The 24,125-nt window shown below is 45.1% G+C and overlaps 1 protein-coding gene across 2 annotated transcripts in view; it reads left to right on the top strand.

The window, feature by feature from the left end:
• The first annotated feature begins 3,080 nt into the window (after positions 1 to 3,080).
• Positions 3,081 to 24,125, top strand: part of TTBK2 (tau tubulin kinase 2) — a 252,244-nt gene continuing 231,199 nt past the window's right edge. For both annotated transcript variants that reach the window (XM_082275498.1, XM_082275497.1), the window contains exon 1: positions 3,081 to 3,213. The gene's annotated coding sequence lies outside the window, so the exon portion shown is untranslated. The remainder of the gene's footprint in view (positions 3,214 to 24,125) is intronic.

Genomic DNA, 24,125 nt, shown 5'->3' with positions numbered 1-24,125 from the left:
GGGCCGACTGCAGCGAGGGCTGAACTTCTACCTGAGTTTGCTGCAGTGAACTCAGTAGTAAGTGGGAGTGGGTACCTGTCAAAACCAGGTAAGTGCTCCCTCCCCACAATGTGCCAAATGTGGCATCGAAATGGGGGAGGAGTCAGATAAGTGGAGCTTTCCCTTTTGAGTGGAGCTCCGCTTTAAGGACTTCATATTATTTATTGTGTTTGTAGTAATGATTCTGGTATTTATTTTATTTTAATTTTAGCAGTGTAGCACTATTTTTTCACTATTCTGTTGTACGTCTGCTGTCTCTGACACTGAGGCTGGGTTCACATGTGATTCCCATGCGGCTCACAGCAGGGGTCTGATGCGTCCCTGTTCTCCGTTTTGGGGACAAATCAGGCCCAAATTTTTGCCTGAATTCAGACCTAAAACGGAGCAAAAAGACACACAAAACCCCTGCACAATTTTCTCTGCAGTTGCCCTGGGGGGTGTGTGAACCAACTCCATTGAGACCTGGTCACAGTGGGTAGTGGGCCGAACCGATAAACGATGCCCGGAGGTGGGTAGGGGGTGTAACCAAGGCACGATGCCGGAGGTGGGTAGGGGATGGAAACATAGGACGATGCTCAGAGGTGGGTAGGGGGTGGAACCAAGGGACGATGCTTGGAGGTGGGAAGGGGGCGGAACCAAGGGGCAATGCTCAGAGGCAGGTAGGGGGTGAAGGCATAGGATGATGCTCAGAGGCGGGTAGGGGGCACCTAGGATGATGCTCAAAGGTGGGTAGGGGGCGGAGGCATAGGACGATGCTCAGAGGTGGGTAGGGGGCTGAACCAAGGGATGATGCTCGGAGGTGGGTAGTGGGCCGAACCGATAAACGATGCCCGGAGGTGGGTAGGGGGCGTAACCAAGGCACGATGCTCGGAGGTGGGTAGGAGGCGGAACCAAGGGATGATGCCCGGAGGTGGGTAGGGGGGCGGAACCAAGGGACAATGCTTGAAGGTGGGTAGGGAGCCGAACCAATAAACAATGCCTGGAGGTGGGAAGGGGGCGGAACCAAGGGACGATGCTCAGAGGTGGGTAGGAGGGCAGAACCAAGGGATGATGGTTAGAGGCGGGTAGGGGTGGAACCAAGGGGCAATGCTCAGAGGCAGGTAGGGGGCGCCTAGTAGGATGCTCAAAAGTGGGTAGTGGGCGGGAGCATAGGAGAATGCTCAGAGGTGGGTAGGGGGCGGAACCAAGGGACGATGCTCGGAGGTGGGTAAGGGGCGGAACTAAGGGACGATGCTCAGAAGTTGGTAGGGGGTGTAGCTAAGGGACGATGCTCGGAGCTGGGAAGGGGGTGTGGAACCAAATAATGATGGCTAGAGGCGGGTAGGGGGGTGGAACCAAGGGGCGATGCTCAGAGGCAGATAGGGGGTGGAGGAATAGGATGATGCTCAGAGGCGGGTAGGGGGCTCCTAGGATGATGCTCAAAAGTGGGTAGTGGGCGGAGGCATAGGACGATGCTCAGAGGTGGGTAGGGGGCAGAACCAAGGGACGATGCTCGGAGGTGGGTAGGGGGCGGAACCAAGGGACGATGCTCGGAGGCAGGTAGGGGGCGGAACCAAGGGACTATGCTCAGAGGTGGGTAGGGGGCAGAACCAAGGGACGATGCTCGGAGGTGGGTAGGGGGCGGAACCAAGGGACGATGCTCAGAGGTGGGTAGGGGGCAGAACCAAGGGACGATGCTCGGGGGGTGGGTAGGGGGCGGAATCAAGGGACAATGCTCGGAGGCGGGTAGGGGGCGGAACTAAGGGACGATGCTCAGAAGTTGGTAGGGGGGTGTAACCAAGGGATGATGCTCGGCAGTGGGTAGGGGGGCGGAACCAAGGGATGATGATTAGAGGCGGGTAGGGGGCGGAACGAAGGGGCAATGCTCAGAGGCGGGTAGGGGGTGGAGGCATAGGACGATGCTCAGAGGCGGGTAGGAGGCGGAGGCATAGGAAGATGCTCAGAGGCGGGTAGGAGGCGGAGGCATAGGACGATGCTCAGAGGCGGGTAGGAGGCGGAGGCATAGGAAGATTCTCAGAGGTGGGTAGGAGGCGGAGGCATAGGACGATGCTCAGAGGCGGGTAGGGGACGGAGGTATAGGATGATGCTCAGAGGTTGGTAGGAGGCGGAGGCATAGAACGATGCTCAGAGGCGGGTAGGAGGCGGAGGCATAGGAAGATTCTCAGAGGTGGGTAGGAGGCGGAGGCATAGGACGATGCTCAGAGGTGGAGGCATAGGACGATGCTCAGAGGTGGGTAGGGGGCAGAGGCATAGGACGATGCTCTGAGGTTGGTAGGGGGTGGAGACAGGGGATGACTTGGAAGGGGTGACCTCCTGCACCTATTATCTGAGAAGAAAAGCCCTGGGTAAAACACAGCTGTCTGCTGCTGCTGGCATTGTATTGTATGGATGCTTGTACTATCATCTCATACACGTCATGTGTCACTCTGCCCATAGTCCCATTGATTTCAGTGACAGTGGGGTGAGTGCATGGTGGAGACACAGCAGTCTCCTAGTACTGCGCTGCTCTGCTGACGTCTGGAAGGCACGTGACCGTCCCCCCCCAGGCTGGGAGATCGGGAGCGCGGAGGATGAGTGCACAGGCGCAGTGTGTAGAGATTTGTGCGGGGGCGCGCACAGGGAACGTGCACGCAGGTAAAGGGACGCCTGCCTGCTTTCTTTCTGACAAGACTTTCTGCAAATCACGCATGCGCAATGGCATTGTCCCGCTTCTCCCAGGTAACCGCATTCGCCGTGAAGCGTTGGGCATTCGCTAGGAGTGCCGGGGCGGGGTTTGGAGAAGGCGTGACTGAGCACCGCCCCTTTTTTGTGTGGGTAACAGAGGCTACTTTTGCTGACTCTAGGGTTTAGCCAATCCGAACCTTCGTGTGGTGCCGGGGGGCGGGACCGCTCCTTGTGTATGGGCATGGCGATAACTAGCATGCTAGGCTGTGGCTTGTGTTGGTAAGGTAGCCTGTGACGTCGCTGGTGCTGCAGTGATGGAGAGAGGGGGGAGCAGCCGGTGACCGGGGGTGGGAAGGAACGGCCGGGCACGGGAATGGTCGCTTTGTTACCGGCATGGGTGCGCGTTATTGGACTGTGACGGGGGGATAGAGGTGACCTCAGCACCCATCCTGCGGTACGCTGGTGGAGGGGACACGGAATGTCACCCCAGGGATCCTTCTAGTATTGGAGGTAAGACTGTCCTACCGTGACAGGCCACTACAAGTCCCAGCATGCCAGGACACACTGCAATACATAGCTGTGCCATGGATGGAGAGCTGCATCCTACCAGACATCCCTTCCCAATGGCCAAATCCATCCCTATACTGGCCAATCCCAATACCTGCCCATCAACCAGGCAATCCCATAGACTGTCTGATCCCAAAGGCTGCCCTTAGACTGGCCAATCCTATAGGCTGCTCATAGACCGTGAGATCCCAAAGTCTTCCAATCAAATCCCAAAGACTATAGTCTAAACTGATCTATCACATAGTCTGTCCATCAACTGGCCTATCCCAAGGGCTGCTTATAGGATAGCTGTTCATTGGCTGCATGATTCCAAAGGCTTCCCCTTGACTGGTCAATCCCAAATGCTGCCCGTCAAAACCCAAAGATGCCCATCCCAAAGGCTGCCCATTGGCTGGCCGATCCCAAAGGCTCCCTGTGAAATCCCAAATACTTCCCCTAAACTGGTCCAATCCAAAGGCTGCCTGTTGGCTGGCCTATCCCAAAGGCTGTCTGTTTCTAAGGGCTGCCTATTGGATAGCTGTTCCATGGCTGCATGATTCCAAAGGCTTCCCCTTGACTGGTCAATCCCAAATGCTGTCCATAGATTGGCCGAGCCCAAATACTGCCCATCAAAACCCAAAGATGCCGATCCCAAAGGCTCCCTGTGAAATCCCAAATACTTCCCCTAAACTGGTCCAATCCAAAGGCTGCCCGTTGGCTGGCCTATCCCAATGGCTGCCCGTTTGTAAGGGCTGCCTATTGGATAGCTGTTCATTGGCTGCCTGATTCCAAAGGCTTACCCTAGACTGGTCCATCCCAAATGCTGGCCGGAGGTTGGCTGATCCCAAAGGCTGCCCATAAAAAGGAGGATCCCAAGGGCTACCCGTCAAATCCCAAATACTTCCCCTAAACTGGTTCATTCCAAAGTCTGTTTGTTGGCTGGCTGATCCCAAATGCTGCCCATTGGATAGCTGTTCATTGGCTCCTTGATTCCAAAAGTTTCCTCTTGACTGGTCCATCCCAAATGCTGTCTGTAGGTCGGCTGATCCCAAAGGCTGCCCATTGGATAGCTGTTCATTAGCTCCTTGATTCCAAAAGCTTCCTCTTGACTGGTCCATCCCAAATGCTGTCCATGGGCTGGCTGATCCCAAAGGCTGCACATAAAAAGTATGATCCCAAGGGCTACCTGTCAAATCCCAAATACTTCCCCTAAACTGGTCCATTCCAAAGGATGCCTATTGGTTGGTAGCTGTCCATAGACAGTCTTATCCCAAGGGTTGACCATCAAATCCCAAAGACTTCCCCTAAACTGGTTCATTCCAAAAGCGGCTTGTTAGCTGGCTGATCCCAAAGGCTGCCAATTGGATAGCTGTTCATTAGCTGCCTGATTCCAAAAGCTTCCCCTAGACTTGTAGATCCCAAATACTGTCCGTAGGCTGGCTGATCCCAAAGGCTGTCCATACAGTATGATCTCAAGGGCTGCCCATCAAATCCCAAATACTTCCCCCTAAACTTGCCAATCCCAAAGGCTGCCTGATTCCCCTGAACTGGCTTATTCCAAAGGCTGCCTATAGGACAGCTGTTCATTGGCTGCCTGATTTCAAAGGCTTCCCCTAGACTGCTCGATCCCAAATGCTGTCCGTAGGCTGCCTGATCGCAAGGGCTACCCATCAAATTATAAAGGCTTCCCCTTAACTAAGGGGTTCTCAACTCTTGTCTTCAGGACCCACTAACAGGCCAGATTTTAAGTATTACCCTGGGGAGATGCAGACTAGAGTACTGCAATCACTGAGCAGCAAACAATATCACCTGTGATGTATTTCAGTTTTCTTGCAAACCTGGCCTGTTAGCGGGTCCTGAGGACAGGAGTTGAGAACCACTGTCTTAACTGATCCATTCCAAAGGCTGCCCAATCCCATAGGCTTCATGTAGACTAACTGATCCCAATGTCTGCCCATAAACTGGCCTATCCCAAGGGCTGCCTATAGGATGGCTGATATCAAAAGCTGCCTGATCCCAAAGGCTTCCCCTCGGCTGGCGGATCTCTCATTGATAGCAATATAAGATGAAACACCATTTTTGGCTTTTCTTTTGAAGCAAAGTGGAGGTGATCCCATGCCACAAACATTTTCCAATTTTGTGAAAAATCTCCACATGCGGTAACTGGTACTTCTGATGTTTGACATACCTGAATCTTACCTAAATCTGCCACGTCGCTTGGAAATATTGGTTTATTTGTGGTGCCTGTGATAGTGTTATTTATATTGACATATGTATATATCTCAACATCTTCCTATATCCATAGATCATCCATTTGTGTGTATCAGATTTACATCATTGTGTGCATATCTATGTGTGTGTGTATAGAGAGATCAGATATCTGCAGATGTGCTATATATTGATAGTTAATTTTGTGATAAAATGAATGTGTGTGCTCCAGCAGAATGTGCAGTGAATGTATATACACACACATATACACACGTAGTAGGGAGGGGCCGTACAGTCTATTTCTTTATTGTACCGAAGGCTTCCCCTCCTCCTCTGTCATTACTGAACATCACATCATGAAAAGACCCCCCTTATGGAAGCGAGAATCCCCATGGTAAAGCAGGTTTTGCTGTCATTCAGGAATAAAGCCCTGCTTCTTTAATTGCCTCTTCCGCACATTCATTTGGGAAAGTGAAGGCTCACAGCAATCAATCGATTGTGTCAGCCTCTGCATTTTGTGATGTGATCACGGCCATGCTGTGTGATCGTATAATGGATCTTCTACATTCTGCTGGTGACAATGGCTTGTCTTATTCATAGCCCTTCTCCACTGTATAAAAAAAAAAATATATAACCAATTCATCTTCACCAATCAACCCTATGGATGACACTGGTCTGATGGATGAGCGGCAGCACTGACATTTTCTAGATCATAATTAATCAATTAATGTATTTCATGTTGTAGCAGAACAATGGTGGATTACTAGTATGATAACTGAACTAGCTCAGTGTGTACATCTGTAATATAGTTGTAGCCTTGTATCTGCTGTCTTTTGAGCGTGTATTCAGCATACTTCTTCATTTAGCACGGATGCTCCTGAAGCAGAAAACGAACAGATGCTGCGCAAATCCAGTTTTGATGCCATGTGCGTAAGAGATATAAAGAATGATTCATATTTCGTTCGATAAATGAGAATCTATTACAGGGTCTGTCATTGTATGATTGCAGGCCGCTCCGAAGCTTTCCTTGTCTCCAATGCTGCAGACTTTCCAACACATTGCTTAGCAATCCCCTCCTTATTGCAGAGCGTAATTAACCCCTCTTTTTCTCTGTCTGCCTGATCAACATTAAATAATCACTTTTACCATTGCTGTGATGGGGGAAGGGGCTTTATCTATATAAGATGAGCTAGGTTCTGTCATTGCCCCATCTCTGCAGAGAGCAACAGTGATTATTGTTAGGCAGCTGATCACCTGGGAGTGTGCAAGAGATATGACGGACACTTTTACTACACAAGGGTAGCAGAGCATCCCCTGTACACAAAGCTGTCGCCTTCCTGGCACACGGATGGAAATCTCTTTGTACTTTACTATGAGAGCAAGTTGAAGGTCAGATTGAATGGTAAAGTAACTTGCGGTTGCTTGGAATAAGTCCATATGACATGCTTTGTGTAATTTGTGTTCCGCCAAGTAATTTTTGACCTTCAAGTAAAGCCTCGTACACACGATGACAATATCGGAGGAATGATCACCGTGGTTTTTTTTTTTTTTTTTTTTTGCATGTTCGTCTCCTATTGAATGTCAGTAGGTTATGAAAATTCTCTCATGACAAAATACAACTTCGGGAGTAGTGTATTGTAATGTGTACTTTCATTTCCGAGCATGCATGGTCTTGGTTATAACATTTTGTTCGTAAAAATAACATACTACTTCCACAAAAATCATTCGTTCTATAAGGCCTTTTTCACACAGACGGACTGATTGGGTATGAATGTCAGTTTAGTCCTGGTTCACACTACCGCGACTTGGCCGCCTGACAAGTCGCGGTCCATTCAGTGCTATGGGAACCATTCTAATAGGAGTGACTCAAGTCGCTCTGACTTAGAAAATAGTTCCTGCACTACTTTCGACCGAAGTTGGAGCGACTTGCATTGACTTCCATTATGTGAAGCCTGTGCAAGTCGCGCCGAAGTCGCGGTGCACGGCGACTTCACTAGTCGCCCCCGAAGTCAGATCGCCATAGTGTGACCCGACAGGGACCTGATTGACCCATCTATTGCTCTCTATGGGCATGTGTCCGTTGAACCCCAACATCTGATCCTGTCACTAAAAACAGATGAATGGCGGATTGGATGACCGTTAAATGGAAACGGACAAGCGGTCCGTGTCCATCCAACAGCCCATAGAGAACAGTGGGCTGTGTCCGTGTCCGCTCTGCAAAGCGAAGTGGACACGGACCTGTCAGCCACCCTGTCAAAGGGGATCAGTGGAGGGATCCCCTGCTGAGCAGGCAGGTGTGGTGGCAGACTCTGCCAGTGTGAAAGGGGCCTTATTGTAGGAGAAACATTTTTATGCTTGTTCCTTCAGATATTTTCGCATGAACTGTCATGATTGGCTCTCGAAAAGCTTTTAGATTATTGAACGGTCGCTCCGACAGTGGTATTTTTTCATCCGATTTTTCTCATCGTGTGTGCTGGGCATTACTGTGACAAAATATTTCTCCCTTCTTTGGCAAAGTTGTCAGTATAAATAAAAAAAAATTATATGTGTGTGTGTATGTATGTATATATGTGTATATATGTGTATATATATATATATATAATCAACCAGGGTTGCTTTTATTGAACTTTATAAGCAGTAAAAAGACAACAGATATCCAGACCTCGATACATTGAAAATGGGTAAGGCATAATAGAAATACTTTAGTGGTAGTGAATATTCTATGAAAATTAAATTCTAGGTTAAACAGGTCCATTATTTCTGCAGTAAGGAAACTGATACAAGAAATTGGATGGCTTGTTCCCCACTGTGCTCTGTTTTCAGTAAATCCGCCTCATTAGCACTGGCCGAGCATGGATATAATTGGCTTGGCATAGGCTTATCACTTCTAATTGGCCAGTTGGTATAGTCTATAGTTGCCTAGACCTTGATGATATAAACGAGCACTTTAAAGCCTTGGCCGTTCTTGGTGAGACGTCTACCGTTCCACGGCCACCCTTCTGAGTTTGCACAGTTGCAAAGTAATTTGATGTCTCTATTACTTTGTAAACGAAGCGTCCGTTTTGTCAGGGAATCGATGATCTTTGTAGTTTGAGCTGCTATTGATCTTCTGTTATATTAAGACCTGCCTTTGTTGGAAAATCCTTATAAAATTTACTGAGATTTGGTAAAATAAGGAACTGCTGAATTATAGAAAATAGGTTTAGGACAGATATTCCTTTTTAAATTGCTTTGTTCTTTACAATGGCATCCTTTTTTATACTCCAATCTTTTTATTAGAAAATGTACAAAGAAAGAAGAGGCCTAAAGCTGTCAGGTTTATCATTTAGGAATATTATAAATTGCATTGACAATGCTTGGGAAAAGAGGCGCAAATAAACATTATAGCACCAGAAATTCCTTTAAATGAGATCTACTGCAGTCAATATTTGCTAGTGCCATAAGAAACGAATGGTTTCTGGCAGGTAGCGGATGTTAGGAGATGTGAGTCAGATTTCTGCAGACATTGGAGCACGTTGTGTTTCTGACAGCAAGAACATGTTACAAACACATCCAAGAAATTTCTACCCACATCACAATTCTGTAGTATCGTATGGTTTGGCGGTGGGGTTGGCTGTATTAGCTCCGAGTTTTTTTCTTTTTGCAAAAAAGAAGAGGCCTAGTGTTGTGCCTTGGATTTATCTACAATCTTTTTCTATCATATTTTCTTGTTGGATGATTTGGTGGACTTTGCTCTTAGATCTCAGAATTTTTACTAATGTTTTTTATTGGAATATCTAAGGCTCTGCTCACATATTGGCATCCCAAATCGCCACAATCCCAGCACATCGTGGGACGCCCGTGCCATTCCGGTCACTTCCAATGGCACTCCAAACGCGGTGAGATTTTACTGCGATTTGTTGCCCGACAAATAGCGGTAAAATAGCGCAAACAGAATTGTGATACGCATGTTGCCCAAAATAAGTACAACTTCTTTTGGGCAACTGGCGTCCCGTAATTCTGTTTGAGTGATTTTACCGCATTTCGTCGGGCAACAATCACGGCAAAATCATGATGCGTTTTGGATGCCATTGGAAGTGATGATAATTGCACTTGTGTGCCACGACTTCCCGTGATTCGGGATCGTGAGCAGAATTGCGTCGAACCTGCCCGCGATCCGGGACGCCAATATGTAAACAGAGCCTAAGGGTCATTGCACACAGGCTTAAAAAAAAAAAAACTGCTTATAGAAGAGTTTAGCATTTTGCCTGTAGAAGCAACTAATGTTATCCTATGTGTCCATGCACATTAGTTCATTAAAGCCCCTTACACACGTACCGATTGTTGGCCGACCGATCGGCCGTCTTTTGTCCAGTGTTGTTGTGTTGGTTGAAATGTGCTCTAGACTGCACACGAATTTTGTCGACCAGCAACAACCAACTGCAGAAGTGATGTCATGTTCTGGTCTAGACATATGCCGGTTTTCGGTAATTCGATATATCGCGGTATTGCATAGCCACGGTATTGTTATTGTGGCATTTTTAAAATACCGAGTTTCTCTGTCAAGTCTGCCTGACTTGTGAATTGATACATTTCAGTGAGCTGGATGACTCATTCACTCACTCAGCTAACACCTTTCAGCATTAAGTCTCCTAACTATAAACAAAAATGATTACATTTGTATCTTTTCCTTCCCTCTGCCAGGGAGAAAGGAAGTTTAACCTCTTAAAGACTGGATCTTTTTCTGACACTTGCTGCTTGCAAGTTAAAATCAGTTTTTTTTTTGCTAGAAAAGTACTTAGAACCCCCAAACATTTTATATATTTTTTTAGCAGAGACCCTACAGAATAAAATGGCGATTGTTGTAATATTTTATGTCACACTGTATTTGCGCAGCAGTCTTTCAAACGCAATGATTAGACTTTAATGAATAAAAAAAAAAAAAAAAACGTAACAGTAAAGTTATCCCAATTTTTTTTTTTTTTTGTTACACAGAGAATCGTGAGAGAATCGTGATCTTTATTCCAAGCTAAAAAATCGTGATTCTCATTTTGGCCAGAATCGTGCAGCTCTAATAAATATATATATACACACACACACGCCTAGCAGCCCACATTACATTATTATATAGCCATCAAGCAGTGTCTGGCCTACCTGGTGATGACTGGTCCTGGCGCTCTGATCCGATGGCCTGGTCTTTAAAGGGGCAAATCCTTGCGATCCAGAAGTGGTTAAACCTGCAGGAGGACCGGTGTTTTTATCTATTAATGACTTTACTATTGCTTTAGGCCTGGTTCACATGTATGCGGGTTGGTGGTTCACATGTATGCGGGTTGGCGGTTCACATGTATGCGGGTTGGCGGCCCACATTTGCACAGGCATAGCAGCCCATTGATTTGAACGGGCTGCTATGCCCTCATTTTCCGCAGAAAAAAGGTGCATGCAGCATTTTTTTTAAATTCAGTGGCCTTGAAATCCATCCTGCTTTTGCACCATGCGACTAACCTGCAGTTCCTGCTCTGGCAAGCTTTCTGCATTTTTTGTATACGTGGGCACGGCATTTAAAAATAAACAGTTTGCGTGTGCAGCAACGGCAGGTAAGTCGCATGGTGCAAAAGAAGGATGGATTTCATGGCCACTGCATTTTTTTAAATTCTGCATGCACCTTTTTTCAGCTGAAAACGCAGGCATAGCAGCTCAAGCCCATTCACATCAATGGGCTGCTATGCCTGTGCAAATGTGGGCCCCCAACCCGCATACATGTGAACCAGGCCTAAAGCAATAGTAAAGTCATTAATAGATAAAAACACCGGTCCTCCTGCAGGTTTAACCAATTAATGACTTTACTATTGCTTTAGGCCTGGTTCACATGTATGCGGGTTGGGGGCCCACATTTGCACAGGCATAGCAGCCCATTGATGTGAATGGGCTTGAGCTGCTATGCCTGCGTTTTCAGCTGAAAAAAGGTGCATGCAGAATTTAAAAAAATGCAGTGGCCATGAAATCCATCCTTCTTTTGCACCATGCGACTTACCTGCCGTTGCTGCACACGCAAACTGTTTATTTTTAAATGCCGTGCCCACGTATACAAAAAATGCAGAAAGCTTGCCAGAGCAGGAACTGCAGGTTAGTCGCATGGTGCAAAAGCAGGATGGATTTCAAGGCCACTGAATTTTAAAAAAAATGCTGCATGCACCTTTTTTCTGCGGAAAATGAGGGCATAGCAGCCCATTCAAATCAATGGGCTGCTATGCCTGTGCAAATGTGAACCACCAACCCGCATACATGTGAACCAGGCCTAAAGCAATAGTAAAGTAATTTATAAACAACACCTCCTTCAGGTTTAACCACTTCTTGACCACAAGGATTTGCCCTCTTAATGACCAGGCCATCGGATCGGAGCCGAGCGCCAGAACCAGTTATCACCAGTTAGGCCAGACACTGCTTGATGACCTATTTTAGGCCTGGTTCACAGAGTCTGTACTGACTGACTATATAATAATGTGCATAAGTGAACCAAAGCCCCTAAATTCAGCAATGAAATTGAAGGGAGGTGGAAATTTAATAATTTAAATTTAATAATAGAATACCGTGATAATACCGTATACCGTGGCAAAACCTTAATCAATTAATCGCAGCATGAAAATCTGATACCGTCACAAGCCTATTCTGGTCTACTTTTCGTGTGTTTTTTCTTTCTCTGAGCATGCCCAGTCTTGCTCATCTTGCTTTTGTCGGCCGAAATCTGTACTGACTGGCAAACAATCGGCCGTTCTTTGTTGGCCAACAAAAATTTTATAGCATGCACACCAGATTTTGTTCGGCCGAAAAGTCGCAGTCGGTTGTCGGAAGCATCATACTAACAAGCCGTCAATCGGCCGATCGGACGTTGGCCGAATATTTACGGCCGACAATCAGTACGTGTGTACGGGGCTTTAGAGGCAGAAAAATACCCCCTCGGTTTTTTTTTGCGGCAAAGAAAAATGCTAAAAGCTCCTAAACGCCAGTACAAAAAAACTCAAAATTAACATCTTTCTGCCAGCAGCACTGGCTTTTTCGTTTAAAACTAGTGTACATGGACTCTGAAGCAGTAATGCCCACTTGATATTTACCCATCTTGTCCAACCATGGCCTGTTTTGCTTCTGTTTAGCTCAAATAAGGCCAGTATTTTCCTGATATAGGTCTTGCCTCTCTTAACCAATTGGCGACCACCTAACTGTAAATATAGCTGCTGCTATAACCCCAGTATCTTTATTTACAATAGGTGGCTGGACTTCCGATAAGAGTGGTTTCAGCGACTGATTTGCCACGGGATCAATTTTATAGGCGGCTGGAGATGGGCCATATCCCCTGATTCCCCCCCCCCCTTGCGCCGCTCACCTGTCGTTTTCTGGGTTTACCCAAGCCCTTGGTAAACCTGCAAGTTATCTGGTCGGATCCATGGCTGGGCAGGAAGTCAGTTGAGGGCAAGATGGCCCTCACTTGGCTCTATGCCTTTGGAACCACTACGTCACTTCCAGTTCTCCAGTTCTCGACCATTAACTGTTTTGTTTTTTTTTTTAAGTCAAAATGACAATTTTTTTTTTTTTTTGTTTTGCTTTTAAAGATAAATGAGGACCTGTCATGCTTTTTTCTATTACAAGGGATGTTTACATTCCTTGTTCTAGGAATAAAAGGGATAAAAAATAAAGGGACAGTGTAAAAATACGTAGAAATTTTTTTTTTTTAAGTGGCCCATCCCTTCATGCTCACGAGCAGAAATGAACGCTTACATAAGTCGCACCTGGATATAAATGTAAGTGGTGTTCAAACCACATGTGAGGTATTGCTGCGATCGTTAGAGCAAGAGCAATAATTTTAGCGCAAGACTTCTCTGTAACTCTAAACTGGTAACCTCTACATTTTTTTAAAATGTTGAGAGATTTTTAGGTACCGTAGTTTGTTGCCATTCTACGAGAATGCCCAATTTTAAGCATTACATGTTGGGTATCTATTAGCTCGCGTAACATTATCTTTCACATTATACAAAAAAATTGGGATTTCTTTACCGTTTTGTTTCTTTTTTTTTTTACCAAAAAATAGCATTTGAAAGACCGCTGGGCAAATACAGTGGTGAAGATTGCGCCAATTTCATGTACCTGTTTTCGCTATGGAACAGGAAGTGAAGGGAGTTCTCCCCAGTGGGACACAGATGGCAAAAAAAAAACCCACTGACCAAATTCTAACCTTCCCTTAATCCAAAATGGGGGGGGGGGGGGGATTTTTGCTTTTAGTTTAACAGCCCACCCCTCCTCAGCAGCACGTACTCGCCATCCATTTGTTCCCCCGCCACTCCTTCCAACCACCAGGAACAAATGGAGAAAGCCTCCTGCAGAAAAATAGAAAGGTCCTACAACAAAACCGGACACAGAGCATTTCTATGTGTGTTGTGCTTGGCTATTCTGCACTGTGTGGTGTTATTAACAATTTATAGCAACTCACTGCAACACTCAGAGTTCTACAATGGGTTACCAAATGATGAGCCACTTAGAGATTGTAATGATGTCTCTAAGTGGCTAATGATTATTTATTTAGCTGGGCCAAAGACTTGCGTTGAACGATGGGGCTTTTTTCTAGGTTTGGAAGCAAGTATTTATCCATTCATTCAGTCATTTTTTTTTTTTTTTTATGTATTTACTGTTCGTTTTTTAATGCTGTCTGTCTTCCATTTGGGAGAATTGTGTTCTCGTTCCCCCTCCCCTAAAAATACAACTTAAAGTGGAGTTCCACCCTAAATTGATACTTACCTCCATCTTCTCGCTCCGGGTCACCTGAAAAACAAATGGATAATCTAAATTTTTTTTTTTTTTACTTACCTTGTAGAGAAAATATACTTACCTTACTTCCTTCTTCCTCCCCTCGGCGGCCGCAGCGATTCGTCACTTCCTGGCTTTTGCAATGATTCCTGGGAGCTGAACGTCATCGCTCCCAGGAATCATTGCGCCTGCACTGGCCCCGACATCAGTTCCGGGGCGCGCGCATCATTCCCTTCTAAAGAGCTTCTGGGCATGCCCAGAAGCTGTGGAGGGATGACGCACGCGCACCGGAAGTGACGGCGGGGCCGGTGCAGTGCATCGTGGGACCGAAGAAGGAAGAGGACGCTGAAGAGGATCGCGCTGGCTTCAAGCTGCCCACACCTGAGATGGCAGCGCTGGAGAATACTTTTTCAAGGTAAGTATTTCTCCTAAAAGGTAAGTGCAACCCAGGACAGATCAGAGGCTAGCCATTGTGGAATGTACTAGCCCTGACTGTCCCGGGGGTATTTTTATTAAAAAAAAAAGTATAACCAGGGTGGAACTCCGCTTTAATACAATGATGAATACAAAAATAACCAGAAGTCTTCCTTTAAATAAGATGAATTTCCTTTGGGGACTATTACCCATTTTCAACAATGAAAACATCCCCTCTGTTCTTGTTCTAATGCCAGCAATCCTCAGGAAAAAAGGTGGAATTCCCAAAGGGAGTTGCAGACAGCAATCAAAATACATCAGAGAAGCAAACCTTTTTTGACCTATTCAGAACAAAATAAATAAATTGGGAGTAGTTCCTCTTCAAGATAAACCATTTGCATGCATCTTCTGCACTACAGAAGCAATAATATATTTTAAAATCTGCTTCCCGTCAGAGTTACTGGCAGTCAGCTGTGACCCAGCTGTGTGGAAACAACATTGCCATCTACAGGTGCATGTCATAGAATTAGAATATCATCAAAGGTAATTTTATTTCAGTAATTCAATTGAAAACTGTGGAAAATTTTGCATTTCATCTGGAAATCAAGGTTCCAGGGTCTGGAGGAAGAGTGGAGAGGCACGGAATCCAAGTTGCATGAGGTTCATGTGACGATTTGAGGAGCCATGTCATCTGCTGGTGTTGGTCCACTGTCCAAAGTCAGCACAGCTCTCTAGTAGGAAATTCTAGAGCACTTCATGCTTCCCTCTGGCGACCAGGTTTATGGAGATGCTGATTTCATTTTCCAGCAGGACTTGGCACCTGTCCACACTACCAATACTTGGTTTAATGATCATGGTATCACTGTGCTTGATTGGCCAGAAATCTCGCCTGACCTAAACCCCATAGAGAATCTGTGGGGTATTGTCAAGAGGAGGTTGAGGCACCAGACTCAACAATGCAGATTAGCTAAAGGCTGCTATCAAAGCAACCTGGGCTTCCACAACACCTCAGCAGTGCCACAGGCTGATCGCCTCCATGCCACGCCACATTGATGCACTAATTCATGCAAAAGGAGCCCCGACCAATGGAGTGCATACTATACTGTACATGGACGTACTTTTCAGTAAGCCAACATTTCTTTATTAAAAATCTTTTTTTTTTTTATTGGTCTTGTGTAACCTTTACATTTTCGGAGATACTGAATTTTGGGTTTTCACTAGCTGTAAGCCATAATCATCAAAATGTAAAGGAAAAAAATGCTTCAAATATGTCACTCTGTTTTTAAAAATATATATCTAATATTTACATCTATATAAAATGTATGACTTTCACTTTTTGAATTTAATTACTGGAATTAACCTTTTGATGATATTCTAATCTTATGAGATATACCTTTTTATGTGAATTTTTTAAACACTTCAATACTGGGCACTTTCACCCCCCTTCCTGCCTAGGCCAATTTTCAGCTTTCAGCACTGTCACACTTTGAATACAATTGCGCAGTCATGCAATGCTATACCCAAATGGCTTTTTTCTTTTTTTTTTTTTTCCATATAAAAAGAGCTTTCTTTTGGTGGTATTTAATCACCACAGTTTTTTTTTTTTTTTTTTTTTTAAATCTTGAAAATTTTTTTTTAGTTTTTCCTAGTTTGTTGGTAAATTTTTGTGAATAAGCAATTTTTCTCCTTCACTGATGAGGCTGCACTGATGGGGCGGTACTGACGGGCAGCATAGATGAGCAGGCACTGATTGGGGTCACTGATGGGCATTGTTTGGTGTCACTGATATTCACTGATTGTTGTCACTGATGGGTTCTGCTGGGGCTTTACTATATTCAGGGCACGGAGGATTAGTGCCCTGATTACCTGTCCTGGTCTCACCTTTGAGAAGGAGCCGCTGATCAGCTCTCTTCCCCACATACTGACAGTGTGAGGCGAGGAGCGCCAATAAACGCACTTCATTTACATTTGACCGGCTGTGATGGGACACATCGGGGGCAGCTGAGATCGCTGCGCTTGCTCGCCTGTTTTGGGGCGCCATCATATGACGTCGTCCCAGAAAGGGAGCCGCTCCGCTGTTATTTAACGGTGGGCGGCAAGTGGGTAAAGTGTATATAAATTCCTAGGCTCCAAGTTTACTCAAAAAAAAAAAGTGCATTTATTTTTTAAACGGTAAAAAAAATGTGCATTTATTTATATTTTTTTTTCTTAAGAGCTTTCAGAATATTGCACTTGCGATCAGCAGATTGTAGGTACAATGTCCAGCTTGTGCAGACTCTCATTATAACTATCTGCCCATACCTCCTGTATAGACAGACAGTTACTGAAGTCCACCAAGAATCCATGAACTACAAGAGCACTTACCAGTACCCTTGCAGTTAATTGAGAACTACAAGCTGTCTGCCATGGTGAAAGAAGGGACTTGTAGTTCATTCACAGATTACTCTGGATGAATGACACAATGTTGTGGGCAGAGCCCTGAACATCCATGCTGTCTTGGAATTGAGACAGCAGGTGTAGGGAGACTCATAGATACAGTGCAATGAGTGAGTGTTGCTGGCAGGATCACCAAATGAAAATACAATAAGGGGGAGGGAAGCGGAAAGCTTGCCAAAAAATAAGATAAAGATGAATAGCACATTTAAAAAATAACAATCAGCTTTATTGCAATATTCATTTTCAATCCAAAGAGTTTGTCTACAGATGATTTCAGTCTGAATGTCAGTATCATTCATCCCACTTCCTTTGAGCCCAAGTCATCCTGATCCCAACCCAGCCTGTGACTGAACCTAAAAGGAGAAGCAGCTTTATCTTAAATGGTTTAGCTTCTTTGTACATCTTTTTCCTCTAACACTCCTGCTTTGCTGTAGAGGGACTACTAGAGGCGAATACCAGCTCTAATTCAGGTGCTTAAACAGCTTGCATTCAAAAAATACATGTAATGATATATTCCTGACTAAAGAGCTGCAATAATGTACAGTATGTCTTTTATATCTGCCTAGGAATTAATTTCAGGCTTCATTCACGTAAGAATACCAATCTGTGCACTGTGTACTGATCCTTGCATCAGACCTGCACAGATGTACTGTCCTGGATGTGCATGGAGATCCGTGCCATTGGCTGCCTGTCATTGATTTGAGCAGGCTGCCTGCATGGGGCATCAGGCAACACTGTTGCATCCCACTTGGGAGCGTAGACAGCCCTTCACACGGGTGTATGGTTTAGTACACTCATGTTAATGAGGCTTTATAGGAAGCCTGTCATGAAAGGGGTACATAGGCCATCATTGTGGACCTGCTCCTGAAAACACTAGTTGCCTGGCTGTCTCTGGCTATAACTGTTTAGGGCACTGATCCTGAGCATATTTTGAGTAAATGATGACAACGTGAAGTCAGAAAGTTTTGGAAGATATTAAAGCCAAATGTTTAGAAATAAATTGATTGTAAAGTTAATTTTTTTTTTTTTTTTTTAACCACTTCTTCCCACCTATAGGAAGTCCATGTACGTCCTTGGGTTTCAGTGGGTATACCAGGGCCATGGTTGCAGCTGCAGTCATAACCCCGCTATTTACCCCCCCCCTGCAGCCGGTGATGAACTTATAAAAGTGATCCTAGTGGCTAAATAGCCTAGTCTAATAAACCTCAGATATCTCGGTAAAGAGAAATTGTCACTGTGCATGCTATCACAAGGTATGCCGTTCATTACCTGTAATTGCAATAAGAGCGATTTAAAAAAAAAAAAGAAAAGAAATAGAGACGGTAAAATAAAAAAAAAAGAATGAACACGCCCCACCCTCCCATTCTCTGGCGCAAAGGCAAACTGGTATACAGGTCAAGCACACATATGTAAATGGTGTTCATGCCACACATGATGTATCGCCGCAAGAATTAGAACAAGATACAGATACAAACTAATAACAACAATTTAAAAATCGCATGAATGAGTGATGCAGCTGCTGTTCACCAAGGGAAAATACTGAGACAAACTGACTAACAAAAACACAGCGCTGGCAAATTAAATATTTGAAAAGTACATAAATACTTGAAAAATATATATAATAAGGTGCAAAACGGCAAAGGACTAATGATATAGTGCTAAATAATGCAATGAAATATACAATTCCGTGCAGTGCTTAAATTTAAATGCCTATAGTGCTAAAACGTCCAATATATTGTGCAATAAAATGAAAAAAGGTGCTGGTGATATTGCAGATAAGTCCTGAAGTGCTCCGAAGTGCCAGAGGTCTCGATTCCCCTTCTGGGACCCTACTCACCAGAACTGTTGGATCTCGTTGGGGTCAGAGGAAGCTTAACAAAAAGGAATTCCCTCCAGGATGGCTCTCTGTTATGACCTTGTATGAATAGTTATTCTGAGGAACGGAGCAATGGGTCCTCTCACTGATGCCAGTTAAGCTCACTGTAATTGCGGCCCCTTACATGCAATAGCCCTGGACAGCTCCAAAAAAATTGATGTTCCACATAGTGAAGCCAATTTAAAAAAAAAAAATTATTTCCACATCAAATGTTACTTACAATATAATAGACTACTCGGGCGTAGAAAGGAACATATATCGCTGTAATACAGATCAGTTCCGGGAACGCCGCATTAGCATGCGTTCCACTGGAACCAGGAAGTGACGTCAGACTCGGCCGCACCGGGAGTTACGTCGACGCGTTTCGCCCTCCCACTTGGGCGTTATCAAAGTTACAGATACAACTGGCCTTTTGAGGGCAAGCATAATTTTGCTGCAAATTGAGTTTGACACCCCTGACTTACTGGAATTCATCTGCCCCTAGCTCAGGCATGCAGGCAGGAGGGTGTGCTAAGATGAGAAACCCCTCCTCCCCTAACCAAATGAATGGAAAAAAATGCTCATCAAGACTCCTGGGATGTATGACATTTTGGCCAGGCTGGAAACCAGGAAACAGCTGAAGAAATGTTGGAAAAAAAAAAAAAAATAAAAACATTAAAACAAGTAAATCTAATTTTACTTTTCTATCTGTTTGCCAATACTAGCAGCATAAGGATTGTTGATTGAGAGCGTGAAGTTCTGCGTTAAGCCATTGTGGAGAAGTAAACATTGACCTTTTTTCCTTTTGCTTGCGTTACTCAGGCATATCTGCAAACTTCAGTAGTACTGTCACTTTAGATTCCTTGTGTGATGGCTGAGAAAATCGTATATGGACATTTTTAAACACCGAAGTTGTTGCAAAAGCAGCCAGTTTTATTGGCATGTTCAAAACCCCCCAAGTCCTGCAAGCTTGAGTAGCTAGCAAACCCAAATCTAAGTGGACATTCTTCCTAAGACTACTACTGTACCATAGTAAATCTTTTTATATGTGGATTTTTTTCTGTGTGCCTGTACAGCGATTAGTTTTCTATAGAAGCCCTGAGGGCAGGCCTTGATTTTTGGTTATTTCGTTATATTCTTCTCCTTTGGGAGCAGAAGGACCTGGCTGTATTGCCTTATAATTTCCTGCCTGAACTTTGTGCTGATCAGACACTCAGTTTGTTTACATAAGTGTTGCCCACTGAAGGCCCGCTTTTTATAGGGCCTTTAACAGGTAGTGAGGAGGCGATATGTCCCTGTAAGGGGTTGGCTCGGTAGCGGGTGTGGGTGACCCCCTGGGTGGGTTCGCTACACACAGAGACAGCCGAGGAATGGTTGAAAACAACGGTCTTGGTTTATTCTTCCAATTTGCTGGAAACAAGTGCAAGCATCCAAACAGCATAAATCAAACAAAACATAAAATAAACCCTGGCCACTTGGGGCGACTACCTTCACAACACAGGAACCTACCTATGGAGTCTGTCCCAACCTACTGCTGGGCATACAGCAGAAAACCAATAGTCTATTTGTTTCTCTTTTTACACAGAAAAAGTCAACACCACGTCACCTTCAGAAGTCTTTCTAAGCTCACTCGCTCTCCTTAACGCAAAAAGCCTCAGGAGGCAGCAATCAGTAGTCATCCTCTGGATAACTTATAGAGGCCTTAATTGCCTCATTCTGAATAGCTGAAGCTTTCCAACGTCCTAAACCTTTCTGGCTACCTCCTGCAGCCAACACCTGATAGTAATTGGTGAATTGTCTAAACAAGGCAGAAATGTATCTCCCGTCTGTGACAACACCCACAGATTTACCTGACTTCCTGTCACAGTCCCTTTTAGAGGGCGGCCCCATTTTCTTGAATGTGACAGGAGGTATAGTTGGACAGTGGGCAGGTTTTTTTTATTCGACCTACTTAACTAAAATAAAAGGAAGACACCTATAAATTTGGAAAATAATTGGCCATTTAGTATTGGTTTTAAAACTTTATTAAATAATAAAAACATGCAGCACTCTTAACAATCCAGCCACCATGGCTCAGGCTGCATAAATAAATATTTCAGATAAAATCATCACTTCCAACAAATTCAGTAAAAACCGCCCCCCCCCCCTCTGCTAACGCAAAGGTGACCCATCACAACAGCCGCGACAAGGGAGGGAGGGATGGGGAACACCACCGGTATGCCTTCTGAGGCGAATGAGCCCCGCTGAGACGATCTCCTCTTTATATAGAGCCCCCAGGGAGCTCTAGAATCTTCTCCAACTGTCACGTGCCCCTATAGGTGCCCTGACCCCTCCAGAGACTTGTGACCTCCCACTCCAGCTGATTACCTCAGGATAGTCCTCTCCTTCCCACCCTTTTTTTCCATGAGGAAAAAAGGAGGGAAATTTTGAATGACCTAAGCCTGACCACCTTCCCACCACTCTCCCATGAGGAAAAGGTGGCCTATACAGCCTTCCCTTTTCCTCTCACTCCTGCCAAAAAGTAAAGCATTGCAGCTGCAGAATGTACACAACCCTTTCTGGCTGCCTTTGCAGCCATAAGCGAAGTTCTCGCCATTTCCCCCCCCCCCCAAAAATAAACAGTCACCATTTGTAGATTATACATCGGCATGTGTTGTCTACTGTACTGCTTCTGGTCTTAGTTCCCCTTGCATTACTTACTAGAAACTCCAGCCATCCTGATTGTGGGTATCTGAGGCCTGCTGGGAGTCGCTTTTGGGATTAGGTGCAGCTGGCTACCCAGCATGCACCTCCCGATCTCGCACATGCGCAGTGGGAACAAATTGCAGCCCATCGTGTGTCTAGCAGGTTGCCAAAGCGACCGCCTTGCATCACGTCCTTTCTGGTTGTGAAATAACCCGATGCTAGCAGCAGGGCATGTCCACCATTGACTCCTGGGACTGATGACTCCGCTATCCAGGAGCCAATGGAAAAGCGCGTATGACGTACCTCGCCATGTAATTTAAAGCGGAGCTACGGCCTTATTTTGAACTACAGCCCCCCCCCCCCCAGCATTGCTAATCGCAATGTCAATAATGTTCGCCATTTTTTATTTTTTTTTTTTTATAGCATTTTACCCTTCATGGTCACTAAAACGATCCAGTTCTGCTTTATTGTCTTGGCAGGGTACGTCCTATCTTGCCAGCTGTTGGCTCCTGGGATACAAGTGTCCTAAATCCCAGGAGTTAATGGGCATCCTCCATTTCTAGTATATACACCGAGTGCGCCGTGCTTGTTCACAATGGGCAGGCACGAGATCAGGAGGTGCATGCCTGGTAGCCAGCTACACCATTTCCCGAAAGAGAAACTTCTAGCTAGCTTCAGATGCCCACACTAAGGATGGAAGCTTACTGGATCTGGAGGGTAGAGTGAGTACAAAAAAACTAACAGACAGCAAACATTTTCATATGCAGCATATACCGAGATCTAGTATCCCCATTGGAAGATTTTCCCCTTTTTTATTGTTCTGGAGACAACACTAAATTTGGGATTTTCTATTACATTCACTCTCCATGAATAAGAGGTAGCCAAAAAAAAAAAAAACAGCTGTTCTAATCTTTCTCTACTTTTGTCCGAAACTACCAAGGGACATAGTATGCAGTGTGACTTTTCTGCATTAAAAATCCTGTTTGCAATTTGTTTTTCTGCACCTGGGGGGGGGGGGGGGGAGGATGCATCTTAACCATTTTTACTGCTCCCCAAACTCGAGCGTAAACTTAGTCAAAAGGTGCTGTCGGGATTGCATGAAATAAAATGCAAGGCTGTGTTTGCCTCCAAATGGTACTGAGGGATGAAATCTCCAATGGAATCTTAAAGCTTGACACTTGGCTGACATTTGTGATCTGACAAGGAGAGAATGGAAGGAAATGGCAGTATACACAGCTATCCCTGAGAAGTGAGGATGCACTTTAAAAAGCAATTTAATAGAGTTTAGATTCTAAGATTAATAGCTATTCTTAACTTTTTCTCTTTAAATTTTAGTTAATCTGATGTGTCCCTTGTGCTGCTGGTTCCTACTTTAATTGAAACCCCCCCCCCCACGTTGCTCTAATCTTCTGGTGTGGTGGAGGGTAATAGAGTTGAGGGAACTGTGACAAGATCTCATCGAGTGCCCAATTATTCCCACCATTTCCACCCAGCTCCTCCATTCATAGAAGCCGTACTACAGCTGATCTATGAATGGAGGAAAGGCAAATGAATGAAAGGTCAACCCCTACATTCATAGACTATTTTTCAATCCTAGAAGCTGCAGTTGGTTCTATGAACGATGTCACTCTAATTACAGCCCCTAAGAAACCCCACTTACCGTAGAGGCTTTGACCAACACGGTTGGATCTTTGTCGGGTAGCCTTCTATCCAAATGACCTCTGATCAAGATGGGCTGGATCACCCTTTATGAGCTCCTGTGCATCCCTCCTTAGATGTTCCCTGATCTCCCCACAGCCACCATGTGTTGAGCAGATAGGGGCGCACTCGGACATACCACACAACTTCTTCTTTCCTGTAATATCAGTCTAATCCATGTTCCTGGAGGAACTTGCAATCCTTCATCAATGGTGTGGGATGAAGAAACATTTCTTTATGTAGTATGTTTATTGTAGTTAAATGTGTACACATATATGCCAGTACTTGCACTTATGCTACAAGTGACCTGTACAAAGAGGGTCCAAAAGTTCAGTATGATTCCAGCCTTGAAAGGGTTAATCTTTAATAGCCCCCACAACCTTGCTGCCCCCACAATCAGTGGGCACCGGAAACAGTAAGCACACAAACAGAAGAGAAGAGTGCACAGGCTCTGGTGCAATACCCTTTTCTTTTGTAATAAAAATGCTGCCGTGTTTGGTCCAGGACTGCTGTCAGCGGGAGCTTTTATTGTGGACAGTGAGAAGATTTTGGTGCACAGTGCCATGGTGGTGAGATGTGATTAATAAGCTTTGATTTATCTTTGCTTGTGAACAGGGCCGCTGATGGGGGGGGGGGGGGGGGACCAACAGCCCTCTTGTAGGGGGCCGGAGCACACAGGGGGGCCCACACAGAGAGGGGGATTAGTGATGGACAACAAATACAGAAATCTTCCTCCAGCACCTGAATCTGATCTGTCCCTCTCCCTGCTATCAGCTTTTATCTGTTGAGAAAGAGACAGTTGTCC

The sequence above is a fragment of the Pelophylax lessonae genome (assembly GCF_965119305.1).
Source record: "Pelophylax lessonae genome assembly, chromosome: 13".
NCBI classification, from domain to species: Eukaryota; Metazoa; Chordata; class Amphibia; order Anura; family Ranidae; genus Pelophylax; species Pelophylax lessonae.
This window is presented reverse-complemented; position numbering and strand designations above follow the sequence as displayed.